Raw genomic sequence first — 26850 nt, 5'->3', positions numbered from 1 at the left:
CTCAGCCTGGTGGATGGGTGGGGGGTGGTGAGGCTGGAGCAGCATGCCACGCGAGGTAAGCGAGCTGGTATAATATTTAAGAGAACAAAGTGGAGGCGGCCGCGGGACCTTTGTAGCTAAGGGGACTGAGGGGCAGAGCAAACACATTTTAACAGCCAAACTCCTCCTTTCACACATGTGTAAAACCTTTGGAATTTCATTGGAAAAAATTTTATTTCAAAAGTAATCTTTGAAGTTTGAAAATAAAAGCAGAAGGATATTTCCCAGTATAGAAATAAAGGGTTTAAATTGTTAAAGGAAGGTGCTAATGGGTGTAAGTCGCACCAGCTCCGAGCACGGACTCTGATGCTCATCTCTGGACGCACCCTGTGCTGCTGTGTCTGCTTCTCTCGCGGATGCTCCCCGACGGAGGTGGGACATTCGTTTCTCTCTCTCACTGCCCTTTGCCCTGTCAGGGCCGGGTGAACCCTCACCCTGGGCCTGGATGGTTACTGGGCTGGTGGTGATGATGATTCAGAGAGAAGGGGAGGCCAGGGGTGCCCGTGAGTGTGTGCGTCCGTGCATGCATGTGTGCATTTGAGAAGGTGGCACAGCAAGAAGAAAGAAACCGCCTGAGCCCTGTGGGTGAGCAGTGGCCAAGCCTGGGTGACCAACCACGTCTTCCATGTGGCACCAGGGACACAGCCAACACTGTGGGGAGCAAGGCTCCTGCACGGTCCGCATGGGCAGAGGGGAAACCATCCCTGAAATTTCCAGCCTCACGGTGGAAAATAAAACTCCAGACTCGAGAATGCAGCAGGGGTGAATGGGGACTCGGCTTCTGGACCTGAGCACTCGCATACCCCTGCCCTCGCCAGGCCCCGGCCCCCTCCACTCAGCTGGCTCCTTCTGCCCTGCTTGTTCACCTTGTGGGCAGGGAAGCTGAGGACCAGCCATCCTTGGAGGGCACACGGGGAGGCAGCTCCTTTCCGGGGTTTGTGTACCTGACACCAGCACAGGCAAAAATAGACGCTCAATAAAAACCTGCCGTGTTGAAGAAGGCGGGATTGTACCAACCCCACGGATCTCACAGCTGACAAGGCACTTTTGTGTGTCTTTTCTTAATCAGTCTTTCCCACGTTCCCCACTTGACAGAAGCCTGACCTGAAGCTCAGAAAACGGGAGTGACTTGTCTCAGGGGTAGAGCTGAGACTCGAGTCCAGGGTTTTTCAAATGAGACCATATTGTCCTACAGCCATGCCCCTCATATTAGCAAGTCACTTGTCCCAGAGAACGAACTGGACCACAATTTGCAGAAATGGTTGGAAAACAAAGGTCCACCAAGTTGCTAAGCATTTCACAGTTGTTTTATTTTTGGCATCAGTTAGCAATCACCCTTGAATTTCCCTTCCTAAGATATTCCAATTACTATCCCAATTACTTCGGCCAGAACACTCTCCAGCGCCCCAATTCACCTCCCACACCCCACGCCCAAACACACAGGTCAGAGGGCAAAGACTGGAGGAAAGGGCTCTGACAACTCTTTCTGTCCCCCACGGGGTGAAACACCTTCCACTTACTAGCCCAGCACAGAGAGGCTGAACAGCTGCCTTGTTATTTCCAGTAACATTCCAAATAGAACCAATTTCCAGTACAGCAAATAGCCTGCAGGCCCCGTGGAATCTGTTACGCTGGCCGCCCCCAAATCACAAACAGACTGTGCTCTGACGGGGAACACGCTTCCCGGCTCCCAGGCCAACTCTGAGGGTCCACTCGGCCTGCAGCACAGGAAGCTGAGTGCTGGCCGGGGCAGGTGCACTGGAGGGAGAGCGTCCCCAGGGCCGGGGGGCAACCCTGGCTTCTTTGCCTTTTACGGCTCAGAATCAAGCAGAGGGACCGGTGGGGAGGAGGGCCTTGGGGTTCAACAAATGACTGGCTGAAAGGGCGACACCCGAGGACCAGGAACTATGCGGGGTGCATTGTATACAATGCAAATTCTACTTAGGAGCCCTGGGTGTGCGTACATACACGAGCCTGCATGTTGTGTGTGTGGCCACGTGGGTGTGCATGCTCTGCATGTGTGTGCGCACACCTGCAAGGGTGCACGCACGTGAAATGAAGATGCTCCAGGGCACTTGGTAAGATCCTTCCTTTTCCCATCTTCCAGAGGAGAAGAAAATACCTCTGCTGGTCATGACACCTCAAGCATCTGAACGATACTTTGACAAGCTGACCCACCCCCCCCCCCCCACACACACGTACAGGAGGCTTCTGGGAATGGGGTTTTTGGTACAACTTTCGCATAACCAGTAAGAGGGGGCCGAGGGATGAAACAGTGTGACTTTCATAACTGCCAAGCCTGTGACACGCCAAGTTTCCTCAATCATCCAACCTGAGAGACACTGACACACAGGCTCAGCAAACAGCTCGGGTCCGTCAGACGGCTCATGTAATCTGCTCTTTATATTCCTCCCGGCTTGTCATTGCTTACCTGTGACCAGAGGCTGTGTGTTCTGGGGATTCTTTAAAGCTAAGTCAGAAAGATAAATAAATCCTCTCAAATGATGCGTGTTCTGGGCACCCAGCCCAGGCCCTCGAGCCTTCTCTCTTCCCACCGCTGGAAGTCAGGGGACAAGGGCAGGGCCACCTCGGAGCTCCCGGAGGGCCCCTCACTCCTCCTCCTGGCTTCTGCTCCCCTGCCCCCAGCCGTGTGTGAACCCCTGCTGCTTGCGGGCCTGGGGGCACAGGCTTGACTGAGCCCTATTCTCTTGGAGCCTTGCCATGCTCTAGTCTCCAGGGCTCTTCCTCACATCACCGAACGGCCCGAGCAGTTCTCAGCATCATTCCCTCAGCGAATGCCTGCCGCGTGCCCCTGACCGCCGCCCAGCCCAGAGTGCACTACAGGGCCGGTCCCTTTGCACGAGCCTTTCCACGGCTCCCCCAGCCCGTTCTCCGCAGGTGTGAGCACCTGGCCACTTGCGAGCTTTACCTCACTGGATCTTCACTGGTCTCTCTGGGAAGGCTTTTCATACCTCCATTTCTGTTTCTACCACTGAGGACACCGAGGCCCAGAGGGTGAACAGCCTGGTTCCTGATCACAGATTTGGGTGAATGGCAGAGCTGGGGGGACTCGGCCTCCAGGCCTCCTGCTCCTCCTCTGGCCGCTGGCCTTCCAGTGATGCAAAGATGTCACCAGCGAGGAGCTGGCTGCACCCTGGGGGGAACGCACAGGCATTTCTGGCCAGCACTGCATCAGCCTGGCACCACGGGGCCTTGTCACTGGAAGGCCAGACAGTCCACACGCCCGTTTCCGGCTGAGGGGAGCAGCTACTCTATACCCACAGGGCCCGCAGGACGTCCCTGGGATCCCACAGCTTCCCTAGAGGCCTTAATCTCAGGTGCCACCTCTCCTGCATGGGTGCTGGCCCCGAGCAAGAGGCAAGTGCCTTTCAGCCTCTAGCACACACTGGACAGTAGAGGCTGGAGGTCAAGAATGGATGCCGGCCCAGCCTGCTCGAGCTGTGTGACTGTGGGTAAGTTAACTAGCTCTCTGTGCCTTTGTGTCTGCATCTGTAAGCTGAGACTAATGATATCTACACCTCTTAGGGTTGTTATGAGAGCAGCAGGGATGATTTGGGTAGAATATTGAGAACAAGAGCCGACACTCTATAAATGCTAGGTGGGTGTTTGTCATTGTTATTATTCCTCACTTCCCAAACAGAAAGAAAACGACCAACGTCTGTTCTGGAACCCCTCCGTCTCTGTGCCCTCCCCCCAATCCTAGGAAAAGCAGTTTCCTGTAAATAATCCTCACGCAGGGAGGGGGCAGGGCAGGGAGGGAGGGCGTCCCTGAGCCACGAGGCTGTGGCGACATGACAAATAAGCTGCAGGCTGACAATGTCTCCAAGACATATTGCCGTTTACCCTGTCGTTCCGGCTTGCCATCTGTGCCGCCCGGTGGGGCTGGCTTCCCGGGCTGCTCTGGGAGCCAGCGGGAGCGTCCACCGGTCCCGGGACAGATCTGCAGGCTCAGCCGGCCATCAGTTAGGCTCCTAACGAGAGGACACGGAATCTGCGCACTGCTCCCCGGGGTACCGGGCCTTCCTTCCCGGGGAGGCCCGGGGTCTCTGCTCTCACAACAGGGAACCAGCAGTGCTCATGACCCACTGAGCCTTCCTGCCCTGCTTCTCTGCAGCCACCACCACTGAGGCCCGGGCACAGGCTGTCAGCCAGAAGGGAGACCGGATGGTGACATGAACTTGACTGCAGAGCCCTCACAGTCAACTCTGATGCTGCATCTCAGGAGGTTGGGGGTACAAATATTGAGAAGGCCAAGCGCTTCCCTCATGGAGTGTACAGTCTAGGAAATGAGAAAGAAACTTAAAACCAAGAGCAGAAGAGTGTGAAAGGCTATGAGAGAACTCTGTAGAAGGCACCCAGGGGGCACTGTCGTGATTTACTGTGTGTCCTTGGGAAACTCACTTAACCTCTCTGAACCTCAGTTCCTCACTCATAGTACTCCATGTTTCCCAGGGTGGTCGTGAGGATTAAATAAGTTCATACATAAAGTGATTTCACTCAATAAGCACTGACTATCATTCCTGAAACCAAAAAGACACGCGTGTCACTTGCTCCTCCACAGCAAGGCTGGTCAAGAGAGGACAGAAGCCAGTCCTTCTCATTGCAGGTAATGACACAACAGTCACCCCGGCCAGCACAGCTGCCCATGGGACTCAGGGCTTATTGGGCCCAGACCAGCCCTTCCAGGTTCAGAAATATCCCAGGTCTCTGGGCACGAAACATAGGAAGTGGCTAAATTTGCCCAAATTACAGGCTGTCCTTACTTTTAACCATGAAGAATGACTCTCTGCCTTCCTCTGGAAATGAGCCTTAGCAAGGAGGTGCTGTGGGCTTATTCACTCTCATCCGAAACCACAGTAACGACAGGAAACCAGGGAGGCTGTCGCTGTCCCCCAGACCCACAGCCTGAGAGGGAGAGGGCCCGTGGACCTCTGTGGCCCGGCCCCATCTGCCAGGATCGCCCTGTGGACGGCTGCGCTCTGTGCCCACGGCCACCGAGCCTTCTCCAGGGACCCACCTCAAGGGACTGAAGAGCACGCCTCATTTCCACAGTTGGCACCTGAGTGTTTATGGCGGCGGGTCACAGCAAACTGGTGTGTGCTCCAAGCAGCCCCCCGCTGTCCCCAGGCTCTCTGTGAGTTATCAACCAGAGTGGGCCCCTGGGCTGGGCACACAACAGTTTCTCGGGAACTGGGCACTGAACGGGTGAACAGCCTCGCTGACTTCTCACAGCCCCGGCCCCGTGTGGGATGGGTGTGGGGAGCCCTGCATAGACAGGAGGACACAGAGCCTGAAGGGCAGGGTCTGTGAGTTCCTGGACGGCGCCAGCCTGGGAGGCGGTGGTCTGCAGGGCCCCACTCCCTCTCTGCACCATGCTGCCCGTGTTCTCGTGCGCGTCCCTGGAGCATCACCGGGGAATGTGGGAAGGGTTTCAAACAGAACTTCCAACAATCACAGTTTTGGACTAAGGCTCTTGAAATAATTAAAAAAAAAATGAACTGGTTGGTGTTCCATGATGAACTCTAAGAACAGAATAGTCTAGCAGCAGCAACCAGCCCCTTTAATAACAAGGAAACTATGTGGCAAAGAAGACGGAGCAGGGCTGGACTTGGTCCCAAGTGCTGGGCTGTGGGCCTCTGAATGCAGAGCTCTGCCCACGAGGAGGAGGAAGCTGACCCAGGGCAGCTGACGTGCACGTGGAGGGGACCCGAGAGATGTGTGCTCACACTCGGGGCACAAAGGCGGCTGGAGGTGCCCATGGAAGGAACCAGGGGAGAAAGGGAGTCACTGGGCCTGGCTACTGGGAAAAGCAGGGCTGGGGTGCAGGTGGGAGACTGGTCAGGATGTGGACGGGGAACAGGAAGGCTCCTGGGGCAGGAGGGAGACCAGAGTAAAGGCCCGAGGAGGAGGCTGACCTGCCGGAGCAGAGGGGGACACGAAGCCACTGCCCGGCCACGGCCACGGCCTTGGTAGAGGCCTGAGAGCAACGCAGGACAAGAACATTATAGAACTTAGGGCCAGAAACCCAAAACGGAACAAAAAGGGGGAATTTTATTTTAATGAAGAGTAAAATACACAGTCATAAACCTTCATGGCATGAATAACATTACATTGAAACGTACAAAATACCACCAATGCTCAAAAATGATAATGACAACAAAGAAATCTACGAAACACTAAAACACTACCGTTCTTTGATCAAGTAGGATGGATGGACGTACACATGGACGTGGACATGGATGTACCATCCATCCTATCTGATCAGAGAATGGCAGTGTGTGTGTGTGTGTGTGTGTCTATCTCAAACACAGTGCCTTATAGAAAGAAGACACATTTTCAAGTGTCATTTACTAAAACTAATCACGCAGAGGAGGACAAAGAAAGACTAAATATCTGTGAAAAAAAAAAAATTAGACAGGCTACATTCTCTGACCACCTTGCAAAAAAAATTAGAAATTAATACGAAAAGGTTAAACAAAATCTGAATCACTCTGAAAAAAGTATTTTCTAACACTTGAGTCAGAGGCAATCAAAATTAAATTATATATTTATAAATATGAGTACTATACACCAGAATACCAGCAAATACACAAAAATATTACCATAGCTTTAAATACTTGTATTAAAAATCAAAAAGAAGTGAAAACAAATGAGGTGACCATTCAACCCAAGAAGCTACAAAAACCAAAATAAGCCAAAAGAAAGCAGAAAAAGGAGCTAAAGATAAAATTAAATAATGAAATATAAGGCAAAAGCCTAATGCCTTGAAAAATAAATTAAAAACTAGTTATTTAAAACAATAAATAAAACAAATAAGTCCTTAGCATGGATAACCAAGAAAAAGAGAGGAAAAAAAATAACATGAGGGATAAATATGACCACATGTATATTAATTTTAAAATCAAAATAAGCTCTTAGGCACAATTTTATACCACTAAACTTTAAAATTTATATGAAAGAGCTGATTTCTCTTTGAAAGAAAATATAAATAACAAAACTGACTCAAGAAAGAGCAGAAAGCCTGAAAAAAAAATTCACAATTGTGAAAGAAATTCAAATCATTGTCCTTGCCTCCCAAAACACCACTCACTCCCCAGATGCTTTCAGGTCCATTTATTTCTTAAGGGAACTTTCTTTCATTTTCCTTCTTCCCCCCAACAAAAAGATAGTACAGTATTTTAAAAATATTCTTATATTTGAAAGAAAAAACCTCTTGATTCTCAGATCACTCAAAAATATCTTGATAAGCATTAAGCCCAATCTCATTTATAGAAATACCAAAATCCTAACTTAAATAACAGCAGCTCAAATCTAGTACTATATGTAAAGAATAATGCCCCAAAATAAAGCAGGATTTATTTCAGAAACATAGCTATAATTTTCTAAATGCTAAATCATCAAAATAAAAATTGATTAGTATTGATAAATTAAATGAGAAAAAATACGATATTGTGTTATTGATAGATTCTGAAGTTACTTTTATATGAAATTGAAATTAGTGCCCGAATTTTAAAAAAAAACAAAAAACACAACTCCCAGGAAAACAGCAATAGAAGAATGGCTCCTTTAACATGATCAAACTCTCTTCTCGATTACCAGCCTCTCTCAGACCTGAGTAGCAAGACTAGAAACAGCCCCATTGAAGTCAGGAACCAGAGAGAACTTTCGCAAGCTATTGCTACTGTCATTTGCTGCTTTGGATGTTCTGGCCAATGATACAAAGCAAGAAAAAGAAATGAGGTATAAATGTTATCAAAGAGCCAAGATCATATTTGCAAGATGATGTTGCTATCTATCGAGAAAACTCAAGGAAATCAGTTGGAAGCTACCAGGAATAAACAAGCAAGGTGGCCAGTTACAAAATGAATATTCAAAAACCAGCAGTATTCTTGTAAATATATATAAGCAATGCCCAGTTAAAACATAATGGGCAAAGCAACAACGAAAACATTTAAAACCTAGGAATTAGATAAACAGAAAGTAAACTATAATACTTTACTGAATGATATAAAGGAAGATTTCAATAAACGCAGTCATACTGCCTTTTTTCTAGAAGGAAAGATCAAGTACTTTAAAAACGACCACTCTCCCCAAATTAATTTATAACTTCAATATTTTCTCAATCAAAACTTTGAAAGGATTCTCCTTGGAACTTGAAGTGATACTAAATTTCAACTGGGTAAAAAAATTGAGCTCAGGCGCTCGTCTCGGCAGCACACATACTAAAATTGTAAAGATACAGAGGTTAGCATGACCCCGCACAAGGAGGGCACGAAAATTCATGGAGCATTCCATACTAAAAAAAAAAAATTGAGCTAGAATTACCAGGAATATTTTGAAAAACAACTACAAAGAATAATGAGACAGGATATCAAACATATACATTTACAATAATTAAAAATGTGATCCTCCCATGAGAAGACGCATTCAAATCAATGGAACAGGGCACAAGCCACAAAATATATCACAGTAGGTAATAGGAGGTTGATAGAAGATTTTTGTTATGAACTCATTTGAAAAGAAAGCTTATTTAATAAGTAATGCTGGGACAATGATAAATAATTTGGGAAAACATAGATCCTTATGCCATACATGAAAATAAATTACAGATGAATTTTAGATTTAAATGTAAAAAAAAAAAAGGGAGATACCAGAATATACCATGAGATAGAGAAGGTCTTGCTAAAATGCAATAGCAAAGGCACAAAACTCAAAGGACAAACCACAAACTGGAAAAAAGCAGTAGTAACACAAGAGCAAGAAAGGGCCTTGTTCCGTAAGGAGCTGCTACGGCCCAATAAGCACAAGCCGAACTTGAACAGAAAAGCTGTAGTATAAACAGGAAAGCACTGGAGGGATCCAGATGGCCAGGCCACAGAGGGAAATGCGCCCCTCACTAGTAAACAGGGAAATGTAAACTAACAGTAAGATGCCGTCTCATCTTTCAAATGGATAAGGATTTCAGAAAATAGTAGCCAGTTAGTAAGGTTTCAGGGAAGAAAAATTCTTTCGCACACGTGGGAGTATAAATGGATTCAGCCGGCTTGGTGGGCAATTTGTCATCATGTATCAAAATGCTTAAAAATGCACACTTACCCTAAGGCACAAAGATATACCTAAACCAAAGCATCATTTTTAGAAGTGAAAACAGCGTAAGCACCCAGTCATAGGGACTGGGTAGAGAAAGTGCATTGTACCGAGAGGAAGGTGAAGCAGCCATTCAGTTTGCCCTGAGGAAGACTATGAACCAGGAGAAAGGAGCATGACCAGGTCTCAAAACAGGACGGGCATTCTCAGCAATAAAAAGGAGCGAGCTACTGCTATATGGAACAACGTGGACGGCTCTCAGAAACACTGTGCTGAGCGACACAGACAGCAGGTGCACGCTGTATGATTCCACGGATGATACACGAAACGCACGAGGGACTGGCAGGGACTGGGGGTGAGGGAGGAAAATGACTGGAAACAGGAACAAGAGAGCTTTTTAGGGTGATGGAAAAATTCCCTATCTCGCTTCTGGTGGTGGTTACATAACATTTAGCATGTAATTTGACATTTGTCAAAATTCATTGAAATGCACACATTAAGAGGGTGAATTTTACTGTATGTAAATAATACCTCAATAAATCTGATCAAAAAACCAGCACGGACAATTAGGTAGAAATATACTTTTATGTATAAATATGCATGGTATAGGAAAAAGTTGAAAGATATACCTTAAAATATTGTTTCTCTGGGTAACAGATTATAGTGATATTTATTTTCTTCCTTTTTATGTATTTCCCCACTTTTCTACAATGAACATGTTACTTTTATAAATTAGAAAACTTTGTGCCTGTTTTTGATAAAGAAAAACCTATCAATGAACTTTTCTGTCTAGCAACAAACTATTTTTTAGGTTCTCAGAGGAACTGCTGAGTCCCACCAGCCCTGCAAGGTGTCCGGTTCTCAACAGGTGCTCAGAAGGGGTGGTGGGAGGGCAGAGCAGCAAGAAGGACCACCTGGTCCAACGGCTTCATTTGCAGCTGGGAAAACGGAATCCTAGAGAAAGCCAACAACTTTCTCCAGTTTGGAAGTGGTCAAAATGAGCCTTAAACCTCAGAGAGCAGAGCTATTTCCACCACGCCGGAGCATCTGTGGAATCCTGAGCTCGTACCTAACCATCCCAGGAGAATTCAAGCTCCCGATGAGTTGAAGATAAGCTACAGACAATGTTTCCCAAATTTTAGGAAACAGTGTCTCGTGTCCCAGCTTCATCTATTTTTTTCCAGTATAATTACTGACTTCATATTTTTCTTTACATCTGAAAACTCACTTTTTAAAATTTTTAAAAATTAAAAAACCCTTTATTTTTTTATTATTTTTAAATTTAATTCTTTCTGAAACTCACTATTTAAAACTCACTATATCAAAACTACCATTCCTGGGTATGTGCTCCCACCTCCCACTGCCATGGGAAGGGCAGGGTCTCCTGGGGAAGAGGACGCACCCCTGCATGCTGATGTCGGCTGGGCTGAGTGCCTTCCCATGTTTGACCAGAAGCTCTAGGAGCCACTGAGTGTTTCTTCCAGGTCTTTTGCTCCTCTCCTCTACTCTAAGAACGGCATGTTGCAGATAGGGGCTGGTCCCAGAACGAGACGATGCATGGAGCGGGACCCCATCAATCTGCAGTCACCAACTCAGAACTTGAGTGCCGTACAAAATGGTGGTGGTGTTAGCCACCGTGGTTTGTCACTGCAGCATAACACAGCAAAGCCTGATTAATATACCCACTTTAATCTTATCCTAAACAATGCTATCCACTGATACACTATTATGGGTGAAATAAAAAATTAAGAAGGCCATCCACATCTCTCTTTCCCTCAGGGGTACACGCCCCACGTTTTGGGAAATGCTGCTACAGCCTGAAGGAGGGAGTGGATAGGTACCAGAGGAGAGGTAGTTTATAAAGGGGCAGCTCCGAAGAGATAGGGCCATACAGATAAAACTCAGAAAGCTCTGAATTTTCCCCCAAGAACTGTAAGCTGCACCACTGATTTCCTAATTCGCTGTGCTTGTGTGTGTATAACTGCTTGAACAGTAGACATCAATTGTAAGACATATCCAATATTCAGAAATGTTAAAACACGCAAGGAACGCCCAGCTAAGATTCAAGGGATGTTGGGAAGCATGGGGAAATCAAGGCGGTGACCCTGTGGCCAGCTATTTCCCCAGGCACTAGCTTCATTATTAACCTTCCAGCTACTAATTCTTCTTAAAACAAAAACCACTCTGACCACCCAAATAAAAACATCCTTATCTACTCTACCGCTTAATAATTTAGCTACTCGGCATAATGGATACCGTTCAGCTGTCTAGAACTTTCAGTTGGCTCTATCATGCTCGAATCATTAATGGTCCACTTGTTTCGTTCGGGTAAATTACATTTGCATATGCAAATTATGCCTAAATTCTCTGTACTATTAATGTTATTACTAATTACATAATAATAGTTACCAATTTCCACACAGATCAAACTTACAGTTTTGTAGCTATTAGGGAAATTGTGCTTTGTAATTAAGATAATCCTCATTTCCAGATGCTAATTAACTATATAATAATTAGTCTCATTCACTAATGCAAATTAAGGATTTTCATCTTTATTGATAAAGGAGTTGCTTCTTATCGGTTAAGGAAAGATAGCCCCAGAAATCTTGCAGAGAAACACTTTTCCTCCTCTAAAGGTTAAAAGGTAAATTCATTTTTATCAGTCTCATTTGAGGATGCAAATTAGGTCTTGATTAATCAAGTCAAAGATAAATGTGCTGGTCTTATTTCAGGACAGAACATATAGCTTATTGAGTTCATCTCTTTCCTCTTCCAAATAGTCAGATAAACGGAGTCCACAGAGCAGAAGTCTTCCTAGCGGGGGCAGTTCACCTGTGGTCAGAGGAAAGCACTGCCATCCACGTGTCTCTTACGCCACCTTTTGTTTCCCCTGGAAGCACTGTGGGAGCATCCCAAAATAGCTGTGTCCTCACGGTTCGGCCACAAATGGGAAGGAGCGAGAAAAGGTTTTTCGTGAGTAAACACAGAGAAAAAAGGGAAAGCCACATTTGCTTGGATTATTAAGTTTTCTGTGCTCCAAACAGAATACAAACTGGCACCTCCCATCGTGAGTAATGAGGGCTGCCTCGGCGAGAACAGAAGGGCTGACAGCCAGCGAGGCCTAGTTGGCAGCCCCGGCCCAGGCCGTGCCGCATTCATCATCCGATAAACCGATCCACCAATTCCGCACCACCATTTGTCATTAATTATGCTAATCAGCACGCCATTACTCTCTGATGACACTGTAGCTGTTATTAGCTAGTTATGGCTTTTCAAAAGCACAACTTATTGTGCATGCACGGGCTGTGCGTGCATTAGCCTACAGGGAAGAAATGTCCAATTATGAAAAGAAGAAATTTGCTATTATCTTTTTATAACAAACCAATTTAGTAATTAGAAAAGTCTCTGAACTCATACGTTCTTTTTTTTTCTCTCCCTTAAAATAATTGAAACAAAAAAAAAATGTGCTTTTCAATATTTCTCTGAAAGCAAAGGAAATACCGACATGGAGATTTTTTGCGACATGTTTAAAAATGGGGCCTAGGGAAGGACCGTGTGATGCTCGGGGCGCACAGAGATTCCTGTTGGGCTGCACTTTTTCTTTCCCACTTTGAATGAGCAGGACCATGTTATTACGTATATCTCAGTCGCCACAAATGCCTGAAAGGTGAAAGCACACCCTTGTGACCTTTTACAGTTCACTCGTGGCAGAGCAAAGCTGTTCACGTAACGATGCCAGGCTGCGCACACCTTACCTGGCAGATGCTCGCACAAGCAGCACAGCGACAGCCTCCTTTAACCCTCTCGTGCCCCCGTGACACTGCCGAGAGCATCAGTGCCGCTCAAATGACCTTGGAGATGTACAATTTGGCCAAATTAGCACACGTGCATTGTTTCAGGGGAGAAAAAGGACTGTCTCCAGTCTTGCAGAAAAACGGAGCCTTCTGGGGTCAGCAGCCAGCCCAAGTCAGAGGAGACCCTGCTCTGAAACTCGGGGCTCGCCAGAGGGGCTCACACGAAGCCTGCAGTGTCCGCAGGGCCAGCCTGGGGGCTCTTGTGCAGACCAGGCACTGATTCCAAGCTGTTGTGCTCGGGTCGGAGTCTTTACCACTAGTTTTAGAAGCTTCGTCTGTATTAAGAGCTCATTAATATCATCAGAGTAAATGGGCCTATTAAAACATCTTTAAGCAATATCTGAACATAAATCTCCCTAAACTATATTTAATGACTATACTTAAGATACATTATATGCAAGTCTTAATGAGACATTAGATAGCATTTTGAAGATTAAAATTAGAGAATCCATATAAAGTCTGTCCACTTAATGTGGCCTTAAGCTACACTGATGAAAGCATTACCACCAAATTATTACTGCATTAGAACAAATATTTTTAATCATGTCTGATTTATGCATTCTCTTTTTCATATAATTTTAATTTTCACAAAAATACATTTTGAGTTTACAAAAGAGGGTACGTGAGAGGTTTCAAGTTTTTGAAGTCCTCTGGAGGTAAGGCGAACACAGGACGTGGTACCGCTTACTGAAAGTGCTCTGGGCTCTGAATCGCATTTCTTTATGTTTAGTTTAATTAGTCAATCTAGCACAATTGGTAACCAAATATAGTTAGCTTACTATTAAACTTCCTCCAAGACTGGGCCAGAAACAAAATAGAATTTCACCAAAAATATTCTGAAGACTAGTATATAGTAGAATGCACACAGTATAATCTCTCTAATACTGTGGGGGTAACATCCGGGCTCTAGCTGAGTCAGTCTGTCTGGGTCCTGTGGAGACCCCACACTCCGAGACAGCAGCCGCTGCCCTGCACCCTGTGCCCCACCCCCGCCCCTGAGCAGATGCAGACAGAGCCGTGCTTTGAGCTCCGAGGTCTGCGACCTTCTGTTGGTCTGTTTCCCCAGAGCCTGCCAGGGAGGTGTCGATGAAGTCCTGCTCCCACTCCAGGGCCCCCTCTGTGAAGAGCAATCAGTGCTGCCCGTCGAAGGATATTAAAAAAACGAGTTTGACTCCCCCAGGGCTAAGGGAGTTGAACCCTTTACACAGATCCAAATCTGCCTCAAGTCTGTTCAAACAAGGACGCGTTTTCGAGCCTGTGGGACGTGGACCCGGGTGGGAAGGTGCTGATGCCCAGGTCTGAACCACTTGAGTGAGTAGTCGGGACACAGAAAGATCGGTGGGAGTCTCTCTGTATACAGGATTCTACTCTGTTTAGAACAGAAACATATTATACCCTGAGTCTACAAAAACCCTGGTAAGACTTAATACACAGTGGTCCTTTTTTGAAAACCAGTCAAACTTCAGATTATATACATAGAAATATTTTTCTTTATATTTATCTGCTATATTTAAAATACTACACTCCCAGACAGGATTTTCGATGCAACAGAAAAATCTATTTTCTCCTACCTGGTCTCCCCCCAACCCCCCGCCACCTTGAAGACTGCACCTACCCCTGCATCGAGATAACAGCCCTGCAAGCCCAGTTTGGGATGAGTCTGCCGAGTCTTTCATATCCTACTACCAGCTGAACTGTGGGGAGAATGTTATCTGAGAACGTGGACAAGGATAAGCTGAGATTAATGTCAGCTGGTGGCACACACAGCCTGGACTTGGATCTGACACTAGCACAGAATGCTTTGCAAAAACCCACACTTTATTATTGAGGCTTTTTAAGACTTTTTTTTTTTTTGATACTTTACACCAAAGTGTAACTACCTTTTATAAATGCTATTCAACTATGAAAGACTTCCGGGATTACGTAAATCAAGACGAGTCGAACCCGTGACACCTCCCTTAATAGAATGAGATTATCTGGCTTTTTTTTTTTTTTTTCCCTTCAAAGAAGAAGAAAGTAGTACAATTTAAACACTCTGGTCATTAAAAGAAGACCCCTCCTTTAGCATGTAAAATCTGTAGCAACAAGCCTCTTTCCATTTGCTTCGCCCAGATATTCTCTCCCCAAAAAGAACTACTTCCTAGTACAATTTTGCATTTTTAACCGTATGAATTAGGCATTCTTCATAAATAACAGCTATGTTCTATACACGGGAGCTCCTTTTTATTAGGGGCACTGTAATGAACAATGAGCAATGTGTTCTATTATTCTTTGTCAAATCACAAAATGCTACATTAGAATAACTGTGCTGGTCAATGTAATATAGTAGATTAAATTCAACTTCTGTGGAAAAACCACTGTAAAACAGCATGATAAGAAGGCTATAAAAAATTTAATTTTACTCCAAACTCCATCACAAAAAAAATGGTGTGAAAAGTAATTTTGCATAATCAGTACACGCCATCTGGAACAATTAACCGATTTCTATAGAACTATGAGGATCAGTCATATCTGCTTATTAAAGATCAGAAATTATACAAGTAATAAATCCTTGAAAAAACTAAGCGTACTCCCGCCTGTCAACGCTATTTTAACTTCAAATACTGAAGAACGCCTGATAAGGCTGAAAAGAAGAGATTAATATATGCAAATTACATCCAGCATTTAAAACCCCCACAACTGTCTCCGGTTTTCTGTCCCTTATTGCTGCCTTTATGTTTTATTCATACACCAACTCACCTGTCACTTCATAAGCTATAATATTATGGGGGTATTATTAAACAGCATAAAGCCGTGCTTTAATTGGAAAGCTTCATTGCATTTTCCAATTATTTGGAGTAAATTAAAAGCAGATGCACATAGTTTAATAAGGAGTCTAATATCAGTTCCGGGAAATCAAAATTCATTGTCATTACTATGCCGTGATAGTTTTGCAAACTGTACTCAATTTCAGAGGTTTTCAAAAGAAAATCTGTCTATGCAATCTGTTAATTGTCATTCGGTTAATAACTGTTTAAATATCCAAACTACACAGCAGCTTCCTATTAAAAAAAATTAAACTATGGGGTTTATGCAAGCAAACAAACACGGAGTGCCACTCCCGGGCTGGGCTGGACTTTTCTGACTTGCCTGTTCACCTTAAAACAATGGAGGCCGGGAGAAACCCACCCACGTGGCAGCTTAGCCCGGAGGGGAGGACAAAGAACGGCAGTTCTCCACTCCTATGAGCGCCAGAGGTTTGAGCACCGTCAGACAGCTCTCGGTGGAAAAGGGCAGAAGCCATGTTATAAATTGCGTTTTCAGAGGTCTGCGCTGCTCAGCAAAAAATTAGCTTCCGAAGTTTTAATTGGTCCACCTAAAATAAATCCTTTTAATGAGTGAATTAACCGATTCAGGAAACAAACATGGAAAAATCAAAGAAAGCAAATGTCGTGAGCAGTTTGTTTTTAAAAAATTGACCCCTGAAGGGCCGTTCCCTTGTTGGTTCATGACCCGGGAGTGGAGTGTTTCCCAGCCTCTGCAGGGGCCGCCCACAGTGCCTACCAGTGGACGGAACTGCCAGACAAAGGACTGTATCCAAAGCCATTATGGATTTCAAGAACTAGATCGTAAAGGTTACTCTTCAGATGTAGTTACATCGTAGGTCTGCAGCTACAAGTTGCATACATACAAATACATGTAGCTCGAGCATTTACACATGGAAAGTCACAGGTACACTCAAACTAGTACACGTAACCTTTTCATTTTTATACTAAGTGACAGACTTTTTCAAATCCTAGGTGTGTAAATTATAATAGGACAAGCAGTAATTGACTTTTAAACTCCACCCACTGCGAGGGCTACAATTAATCTGTTTTCAGCCTAAGAACTGCTGCTCTGCAAAGTTCATAACTTGTAGGCTCTTTTCTCCAGTCCAATTAAGACCTAAGAGTCTCTCTAAAAGGGAACTGCACAGAATTTACTCCCCATCTCCCGTTTCACAGGGAGTAGTGGCCAACACCTGATCGTCCAAGGGCAAGCTGCTCCAGATCAGAGAGGACACCAAATGCTCGCACATGAGAGAGCCTTCTGGCAACACAACCAGAAACTATGCTCAGAGATGAAGATAAAAGCAATTCTTGTGCAGTGATCCAAAAAATAGCATCTCTCTTTTTTTTTTTCAAAATTACCTGTTTTAATAAAGTAGACACACTGTGCTAACTGAACCATTGAATTATCTGCAAAAATGATGAATCAAAACAATAGTTTGCAAAAATAAATGACTAACCTCTGATTAAAATGTCTGTCCTCATTAAATCCAAATAAAAGGTACAATATCTCTTTAAAAAAATGTAGCCTGAAGAAAGGAGCAATCCCTCAGCAGCGATAGAGAGCCTGGCGTCCTCCCATAAGATGGGGACATCTATGGAAGCTGTTTAATCTGCTCTCTCAGACCCTGGGAAAGGCCGCCTTCGATGGGCGGTGTGTCCCGTGGCCGCTGTGCAGGCCTTCAAGCCCGGGGGCCCTCGGCCTGGCAGCGAGCTCTGAAGCAGGGACTTCATGATGTGCTCCGTGGGTGGTATGACTTTCATGCTCCCTTAAACTAGCCCCGGCTCATAGCCATGTTAGGATTCTGGGGTAAGGAAAGGGGCCCTCTTTTTTTTTTTTTTTCCCCCTTGCTAAAGGGTCCTTGGATGGGAGGGGTGGGAAGGAAAGAGCCACAAACCAAAAGGCAAAGAAGAAAGAAGTCACGTTGTTTAGACGATTGAGCACAGATATGATCCTTTCTTAATCAGAGCTGATTCGATGAGATGGGCAAAGGAAACGTGGAGGCTGATTTAAATGTTGAGAAGTTCTCTTTAAAACTGTTTTACTCAGTAGCAAACTACATCTCAAGCAATTACTTATTTCTGAACTAGGAAGGAGGTTTGCCTTGTATTATGCCAAGAGGTCCCCTGAACGGGGTAGGGGCCCTCCAGATGTGAGCTCCCTTCTGGCTCTGCCTTAGTGGACCAGCTGTCCCATCCCTGACTGCATTTTTAGGTGGGTTGGGGGGGTCAAACCATAGGGAGAATATGACGAGTGCTTCCTAGAATAATAGGAAGCACTTGGCTGGAACAGCAGTATTTGTGATAGCCATACCACCTACCATTTTGGGGGTGCCCACCCAACACTGGGCACTTCATGTACATTATCTCTAATCCTCAAAATTGCAGAAGAGAAAATGGACTGAAATGTTACATAAACTGTCCAAAGTCATGCAGCTGGAAAGGGTGGAAACAAAAGGGTGGATCTCAAGAATCTACTGAACAACAAACACCACTGAGCGCCTCCTGCGGGCCAGGTCCCGGGCCAGGTGCTAGGCACATACCTGTGAAGGAGACATCATTGCCCCAGCCTCCCAGAACGGACCCTGAACTCCAGCGGAGAACTGTGCACTGAACAAGATGTTATAACCAATACAGACGGCCTTTCTTAGAATTGGGAAACCAATCAGATGGCCACAGTTTACAAGAAGCATAAACAGCTAAGAAGCTTACAGCCAAAGCATCTGCCCATTTGGACCTACAAAAGGCACGACCACCTCTGGCTGAATAAGGGTGAGTGAGGACTATGTAATTCATGGACCAAAGGACCCTCTGACAGGAGTGACACTGGCGTTTTGTGAGCACAGGGCATATTTAAGGTAAACACATGAGGCAATGGAACATAAAGACGGGTGCCTTTACTGCCTGTAGGTAGCGAGCGATTAAATACTTCTAAGTGTGTCACCAGAAGCGATGCTCCAGGCCAACGAGGCAAGCTCTGCTCTCTCATTCAAAATTATGGATGTTGGCTCACCAGTGGATCATGAGATCGCTCATGCTATAAAACAAGTCAGGCGTGAGAAAGCGCTCTCTAACAAAGGATCTCAACCTTGGAGGAGAGCTCCGCATCACTCATTGTCTTAGAGACAATCGAAAGACAAATCTGAGGCATAAGGAGCCTCATTCTCTGGGACACGTGATAAATATATTCCATCCAAACTCTAAGCTGGAGCGCCGGAGGTGTTTGTTTTTTTTTGTTTCTTTTTTAACATAAACAAGTTAGGACCATCATTGGCCATTAATAAAAGGAGGGTAAAAAGCATTGGGTATTCAGGACACAAGCACCAAATGCATGACAATGGATGGGTTCGGGTGTCTGTCACAGGAAAGGTGGCTTCATTGTTCTGAAACAGACCAGAGTTTCTTTTGTCCTAATGTTAGCAGTTAAGCGCATTCGTTCTGACGTTCCGACAAAAGGGAGGGTGCTCATGTTGTGTGATAGATAAAGGGTAACTTTCGATCTCCTCACCGAATCTATGTGGCTGTCCACCTGCTCCCCAGGTTCTGTCAACACCCACATCTCTACTCACTGAGCCATCAAGAGTTTCAACACGCTAACCTGGAGCCTGACCCCTGTGACTGTTGTGGTCAGGGAGCGAGGCTGGCGTCTGGGGCTCAGCCACAGGGGCAGCAGGAGGACTCGGGGAGCTGGAAGCAGGCAGGAGGGGAAGCTGAGGCGTGTGCTGATGGGAGCGCACGGGTCTGGACGGGCGCAGTAACCTCTGGCTTGGTTTCGGCAGAGGCTGGCATCTTAGGAGGCCCGATCTAGGGAAAGAAGCTACAAAGCAGGGTGACAATAAAGTGACTGTCAGTTCAAAGAGGAGCCTGGTCGTGGGCAGAGTCCAGCAGAGCTGGGGCACCGGGAGAGGAACACCTCGGGGACAGTTCCAATAAGTGAAATGGTGGGTTTGGGCCACCCACTGTCACCACAGGGCTAAGAGAAGACCATGGCAAGGGGACATCCAGGTGCCCAGAGCTGTCCCACACACGGTCTAAGCTAGACCAGTGGTGGGCCCACCTCCTGATGGGGAGGAGTGTCCTTGAGGTTCCTGGAATCATCTCTTTCCTGGCTGGAAAAGGATCTGAGAAGGGGCTGTGGAATAAGCACAATCAGAGCGAGACACCTGCAGCACTGTCTACGTACCAGGCACAACTCTAACCCTCACCACGAACACTGCCATCTCCACTTCACAGGTAAGGAAACCAAGGCACAGACAGGTTAAGCTTCTTGCCTAAGGTCACTCAGCTTTCTGCGAGGGGGCTGTGTACTCACCCCTTCACTGTTCTGCCCAGCAACGGCCAACACCCACTACTGGAGACGCCCTGTGGATTAGGGGGGTTGTCATCAATCAAGCATCAAAAGCCTCACTCTGATGGGGTCCCAGAGATGACGGTCTGGGGAATTATCTGAGATTTAAAGGACGCTGAGACCTAACACACCAAGTTGGTCCTAGCAGGATTCACGCCAGGTGAGTGTGCCATGCTCAACCTCCACGTGCCCAAGGGAGGGAAATGGTCACACACAAGCCAAAGCAGCATCCTCCACACAGTGACTTGGAGCTTAGAGTCGGGACTCAGAGAGACCTGGGATCAAATCTCAGCCCTCCTGCTTACTGGAACTGTAACTTTGGGCAAGTCACAATCTCTCAAGACCTCAGTTTTTTCCACCTGCAAAATAAAAATATTTATAAAGACAGGATTTTTATAAGAGACATTTATTTTACAAGGCTTGAGCATGGGGGCTCAGAAACACTGGCAGCTGTGCTGTGTCTATAAAATAGAGATGATAATAGTCATGGCATAAACCCTAAAGGTTTTCTGTGAGGTTTTCTTGGTAAGGATTTGTTGGGATTAAATGACAAAACGCATGCAAAGTGCTTACTACAGAGTCTTATACTCAGTAAGCGCTGGAGGAAGGTTACGTATTACTAAAATAAATTAATATAATCCATTTTAATAAAAGCAAAAACAACTTCACCTCCCTGAATGTGTTTAAATTAAAGAAGTTCCCTTAATTATATCATTTTTCCCTCTCAGCTGATACTCTATTATTGCGAGAGAGATAGAGATACAGAAAGAAACAAAAGGCTAATTTGATAGAAGCTGCCCCCAGGCAGGAGTGTTTGGTAAACCAGGCTACTTTATTCACCCCAGAGAAAAACCTCTGAAGAAGTGCAAAGAGCAGACAAAGAGCTGGGATTAAGCGTGTTCCCTTTTTTGTCAGCATTTCTCCGGATAGGCCTGCAGAAAGGACCCTGCGGCTGGCCCACAATCACGCCGCCTACCAGGAAGGGAATTAGGATGGGCAAATGGGGGGCAGATTTCTGCTTACAAACTAGACAAAGAAGATGGACACACAGGGGGGAAAGGTGTCAGAAAGTTGGTTTTTCTCTAATTGTTCCTGCGTTCGGGAACTTTACCGTCAAGGCAGTGTTTGGAGGGAAAGTCTGTGAAAAGTCCAGGGGCAACAATTGTATAGTGGAGGGTAACAGGTCCCCAGTCTGCAAAGCACACAAGGCTCCCTCCCACAGAGCCTCAGGCCTGGAGGGGCATCATCACGGCTACCCTAGATGCTAGACAATGCCTGACACATAGGAAGCTTCCAATTAATATCAGCTGAATTACTGTTACGTTTAAATCACTGACGTTATTGCAATTACTGATATTGAGAGACGCGGGAATTTGCATCCAGAAAGGCTTCGTGCCTTGCCTGGGGTTACTGGGCTAGGGAGTGGGAGAACCAGGGCCTGAACCCAGCTTTTCTGGCTCCTGTGCTGGTGCCCCCACCGGCCCTCGCTCTCAGATTGTAGAGGGGGATGTGGGCCACCAAACCACGGCCGCCTCAACTCTGCCGTGCTTAAAAGCCAACGAGAGAAGGAGAGCACAGCGGGAGCGTGGCCACCCTTTTAAGAGTACTGAAGTATCTGTCACCTAATAATATTTTTATTATTCATGATGACGAAACTGGAAAAAGTCTTAACTTTCTCCTACCAGTGGAGCACAGGGAAAGCAGAAATGAATGCCTGGAGCAGAAAGCCGCACTTCTCCTCCAAAAAAACCAAAAGCACATTGGAAGATTTTATAGAAGGTGCTGGCTCGCTCTGCCAAGCGCCTCCCTCCTTCTTGCCCCCACACCATCACTCTGCCACCTTCCCGGGAAAGGGCTCGTGGGCTGCTTGCCACGGAAAGTCGCCCACTTCTGAGTGACGATGGGTGACAGCATATCCCGGCTTCCAGGGGGTGCCAAGCTGAGCCAGGCCAGAGAGCCTGGATCACAAGTTTCTTTGGACTGAGGAAGAAATTCTCGCTGAGCACTCAGAGCGCTCTGATTCTGGAGAAGTCACCTTATATATGAAATTATGTAAGGGGCACAGGGCTAAGGAGATGAAGACCATGCTGGGCACGAGCCAGTGTCCTGAGTGATAATTCTCAGCAAATCTTTGGGCTCCAACTCTGATCACAGTCCTGGAGGGGAGATGAACATGGAGAGAAGCTGACATTCCTTCACTGCTTCTTGTTTTACAGAATGTTCTTATAGACCCTGGATCCTCATGACAATCCTGGGAAGGGAGTGCATTATTTTACAGGTATGAATAACTAGCATTGAGTGACTTCCCCAAGGTAACATAATGCAGGGCCTTTGCACAGGTCTAGCAGGGGAGCTAGTCACACATTTTGTGCATTACACAACCTGTGCGGCCATTCACGGTGACTCTGTGTGATGGCCAGACTGCTTCTGACTCCAAATGCCATCAGTCACATGCTGAACCTTCTTCCACGGGCTTCCCATTGTCCTCGGGAGGGAATACGGGGCCCGGCACATGGCAGCTCTCTGTGCCTCCTGAATGAACAGAGGAGTAAACAATCCTTCTCTTCGCCTTCAATTACATCCTCCTTGATTCAAAATGATTGAAGGCAGCCTCCATCCTCTCTAAACATAGTCTCTTCTGGCTCAAGGTGCTCACAGGTGAAATCTCTCCCACACAGAGTGGTGTGGGAGTAAAGCAGGAAGGGAACAGCCCCACCTGGAAGGGAATCAGAAGAGCTTTGTGGAAGAAGCAGTTGGGGAACAGGCCTTCAAAGATGGCGAGAAGAGAGGAGGAGAAGGTGAGGCAGTTTGGGCCACTGGGCCGCAGGGACAAATGCAGAGAGAAACACAAAGGTGAGGACACAGGACTGACGCAAACTGGTGGGCACAGGTGAAGAGAAAAGACAAGAAGACACTGGACAGGTGGAGAGTGGCCACCGACAGCCTCAACGCTGGGCAGGTGAGGTATGAATTAATACAGCGGGCAGTGGGCAGCGGGCTGGGTCGGGCATGAAGGTTTGATCTGAGGAGCTGTGCTTTGGGGAGATGAGTCTGCCACCTGGGCAACTGGACGGAGGCTAGATAAGCCAGGTCCAGGAAGACAGCCAAGTAGGAGGGAAGCACCGACGCCTGGTATCTGCCAGGCCGGGCCCAGCCAGCCTCATAAGAGGGGACGCAGGAGACTGAAGAGAGGACCACCCTTGACGCTCAGCTCCAGGTGACTCGCTGGGGAACTAGATGTGGCTATGGACTTAACCCGTAGTAAGATGATCCGGAGCCCAGCTGAGGGGTCTCGGGGTCTAGATCTCTCTGTGAAAGCCTAGAGGAGGCCCTCGCAGCGAGGAACACCTCCGGGAGGCGAGGCACACGTTCCCCAGGCGCCCGCCTGCACACGCTGTTCATTAACTTCGGTGACACGGCTAGCACGCGGATGTATAAAAGCACATCCAATTAGCCAGGCCTACATGAATATTTGCACTCTTAAATCTTTTGCATTTCGAAAGGGTTAAAGCTTATTATTAGCATATAATTTACAGTCCTTTCTCCCAGGAAAGGAATAATGCACAGTAAATGCCACATTCATTTTAATAATACATGTTACAGTCTGTGCCCAACATCTGCACAAAGGTAAAGGAGACAGATTTTTTTGACATGTCCCACTCTGCCATCTAAACACAGGCTTTTTGTTTCTTAAGTGACGGAAGGTTTAATCAAGAAAGCAGGCAATTCATCAATCGAAACAAGGCAGCGTGCGTGCGCCTGACAGCACACACATGGCTGTGTACAGAGCAAACCTGGCCACCTGTCAACGGTACCTTTTACATCAGGATATACAAATACACTACGCGATCAATTCCCCATCCGCTCCCATTCATTTCTTCTCTTTCTTATATTTTTCTTTGTACTCGATTTTGTTGTCAGTCAGGGCAAGAATAGATGGATAGACAAGGGGACGCAACGGCTGTTAGAGGTGATGATAAAAACGTATATGCCTTTAAAATGACTTATTTCCTCCTTGATTTGAGCACCATTATTATAAATATTTTTTCACTTCATTCAGGAATTCTCCCCATATGCTATTATCTGTGGCTGCACCAAACCGATCCTTGCTATCCTCCCACACACTCGTCCACCACCTCTCCAACCAGTCTTGGTGATTATGAAAATCCTCAGTGGAGGATAGAGGGATCCAGGAGTCTGAAATACAAGGCCGTGAACGCCACACGAACATGTCCACTGAAGACAAAGGCCACGGGGGTACCTGTGAACGAGAGGCTGACTAGCATCGTTGCTCAGAGGCTGCCACTGGAAGACAGCAGCTTTCCCTCATTCAGGGTTATCAGGAACATAATCAACCCACGCACGAGCTGACACCCCCCCCAAATATGGAGAACGGAGAACCTTGGGCACACACATGCAGAATGCGGATGCAAATTCTGCAGCATGACACCATGAACACACGAGGAGCAGCTGTTGGCTAGGACACCTGACACAGAAAAAGCACAGCATTTCTCGAGCACCCTATTGGGTGAGTCTTTTAGCCTTCGTTTTCCAACCCAATGTTTTAGGATCATTAAAGTATTAAGTTGATTTTCGCATTTTCCAGGTGAGGTTCTTTTCCTAATTAAAAGACAGAAATAACCCAATCCCTACGATTGAAAGGAAAATACGTTTATAATTGGTTGGTAGGCTGCAGATGAGTTTTTAAATGATCATACTGTAAAAATATACAGATTTTTTTTCATAATAAGACGAAGAGCTGGTGGCAGAAATTTTATCCAATTGGATGAAATAGATAAATCATGAATTTCATAATACTGATAATTAAATGTCCATCTTCCAATTTAAATGAGGACTAGATTAAAACTGCATGGAGAAGGCTGATACTCAGAAATCATTAATTATTTTTAATTGCTTTGTGCTTTCCTGGTCTGATGTCAGAGTTACACGGCTTGTACGTGGTTCTGTGTTTCAGATAAAATCGTCCTTTTCTCCATACGCGTGTCGTGCGCCAGAGTGATGAGCCGATGGACTCAGGCTTGTCCACGCTCACACATGCTTCCTGGTGTCAAACATCTTGAAAGGGAACTGGTTTTTAAGAGGGAACAGCTGTGGAGGCCAAAAAGATGGCTTTTCCAGCAATCAAAAAGAAAACTGAAAAAAAACAAAAAAGCTGAAGGCAGGGTGACCACACCCCGCAGTCTGCCGGGAGGGCTCCAGGGTACGGCTTTTGTCCTGGTACAACGGTGTGCCCCTTTCCTTCTCGAAAGTGACGGTGTGCACAGTCAATTACAGGGTCAGCCTAATGCTGATGGAGAAATGAAGATGTCAGCAAGGCAGTCCGCCTGTGTACTAAAAGGAGAAGAAACTGAGCCCTGGCTGCCTGCACCTGTGAGCTTCATGGTATTTCTGCACTGTGGCTCGTCCTGAGTTCATGGGCTGCTGGAGACTTTTGGTTTATTACATGCCGGTTTTAATATGCACCTGCTTAATTTTACTATCTTACACTACTGTGTCAATTTTTTCCAAAGGGAGAAAAATAAGTTATCTTTGGTAAAAATTCTTCACTTGGAGGTATAAATCAGTTCATAACAAGAAGAAAAACACAAGAATAGCGCAGGGTGGTTTCCCATGCCTCCTGTCACCTGTTCATTAAGTAAAACCTGCCAGAAGACGGACAAGAGCCATTCTGTGGTTAGAAACAGCAATCCTGGGCACCTCTGGGCTGAGCCGCTCCTGACAGGGAGCCTTGGGCCAGGTGAGAGCCTCAGGTTGGACCGGAGGTAGGGGAGCCACTCTTTCCTGACACCCCCCAAGCTCTCCAGCCCCTAAGGTACATGACGCCCAGCACAACATCTCATTCAACTTGCAAACATTTTAGGGATTCAGACATGAGTGAACCCCCCACCCCATACACGGGCATACAGGCTGTTCTTATCAAATTCACCGCAAAGAGGCTGTTCTGTGGTCCGCAGCATCTTATAGGGCCCTCTTTATGAGGACGAATTCAGGACCAGGAAGAGTTAGCTTCTTCCCAGGCATTCGCTTGTTTCCATCTCATCCAGAGACTGCCCCGACTCAGACGCAGACCTAGACGCCCCTTCCTGCGAGACCGCCCACAGCTGCCCTCTACGTTTCCAGCCTGGATTTCCCTTCACTCTTATTTTGTCATTTCCATTTTCATGTCATTACATGTATTTTTGGAATTACTTTAAATAGTTCTGGAATAGGTGGCGTAGAAAGGAATGAATGGTCAGACATCTAAACTTCTAAAAAAAATTCTAAGGAAAAAAATAAGGTAGGAGGCTATCATCAGGGACTAAAATAGAAGACTTTTCAAGGGGAAAGAAGATATTCTTAAAAAGAAAACTAACAGCCACGAAGATGCCTGATGAGGAAACATGGGAGCAGGGGTTGGGGGTAGACTCTAGGGAAATCAACATGGCCCTGAAGAGGCCCTCCCAGGAGGAAAGATCTGGAAGGCACACAACTAAGGGGTGGACACCAGATAGACCATCACCAGAAAGCACGGAGCCCATAGCTGGCATTTATCAAAAGCAAGAATAACTTCAAAAGCGGTCTGCTAACCCTAGTGTGCACAGCTAACAGAGTGAGCCGAGCCGGGCACCCACCCTTTTATTTCCATCTCCTCTTTCGAGGAAAATCATCCTCAAACCCTAAAGAGTAGAATAAC

General features: G+C 46.2%; 1 protein-coding gene and 1 non-coding gene across 11 annotated transcripts in view; one reads left to right on the top strand and one right to left on the bottom strand.

The window, feature by feature from the left end:
- Positions 1-26850, bottom strand: part of MVB12B (multivesicular body subunit 12B) — a 188956-nt gene that overhangs the window by 45861 nt on the left and 116245 nt on the right. The window lies entirely within an intron of this gene.
- Positions 8259-8361, top strand: LOC139079788 (U6 spliceosomal RNA). The gene has a single exon (XR_011533722.1). It is a non-coding gene; the product is annotated as a U6 spliceosomal RNA (small nuclear RNA).

Source organism: Equus przewalskii, chromosome 26 (assembly GCF_037783145.1).
Source record: "Equus przewalskii isolate Varuska chromosome 26, EquPr2, whole genome shotgun sequence".
NCBI classification, from domain to species: domain Eukaryota; kingdom Metazoa; phylum Chordata; class Mammalia; order Perissodactyla; family Equidae; genus Equus; species Equus przewalskii.
The sequence above is the reverse complement of the archived record's forward strand: the minus strand, read 5'-3'. Positions and strand labels throughout refer to the sequence as shown.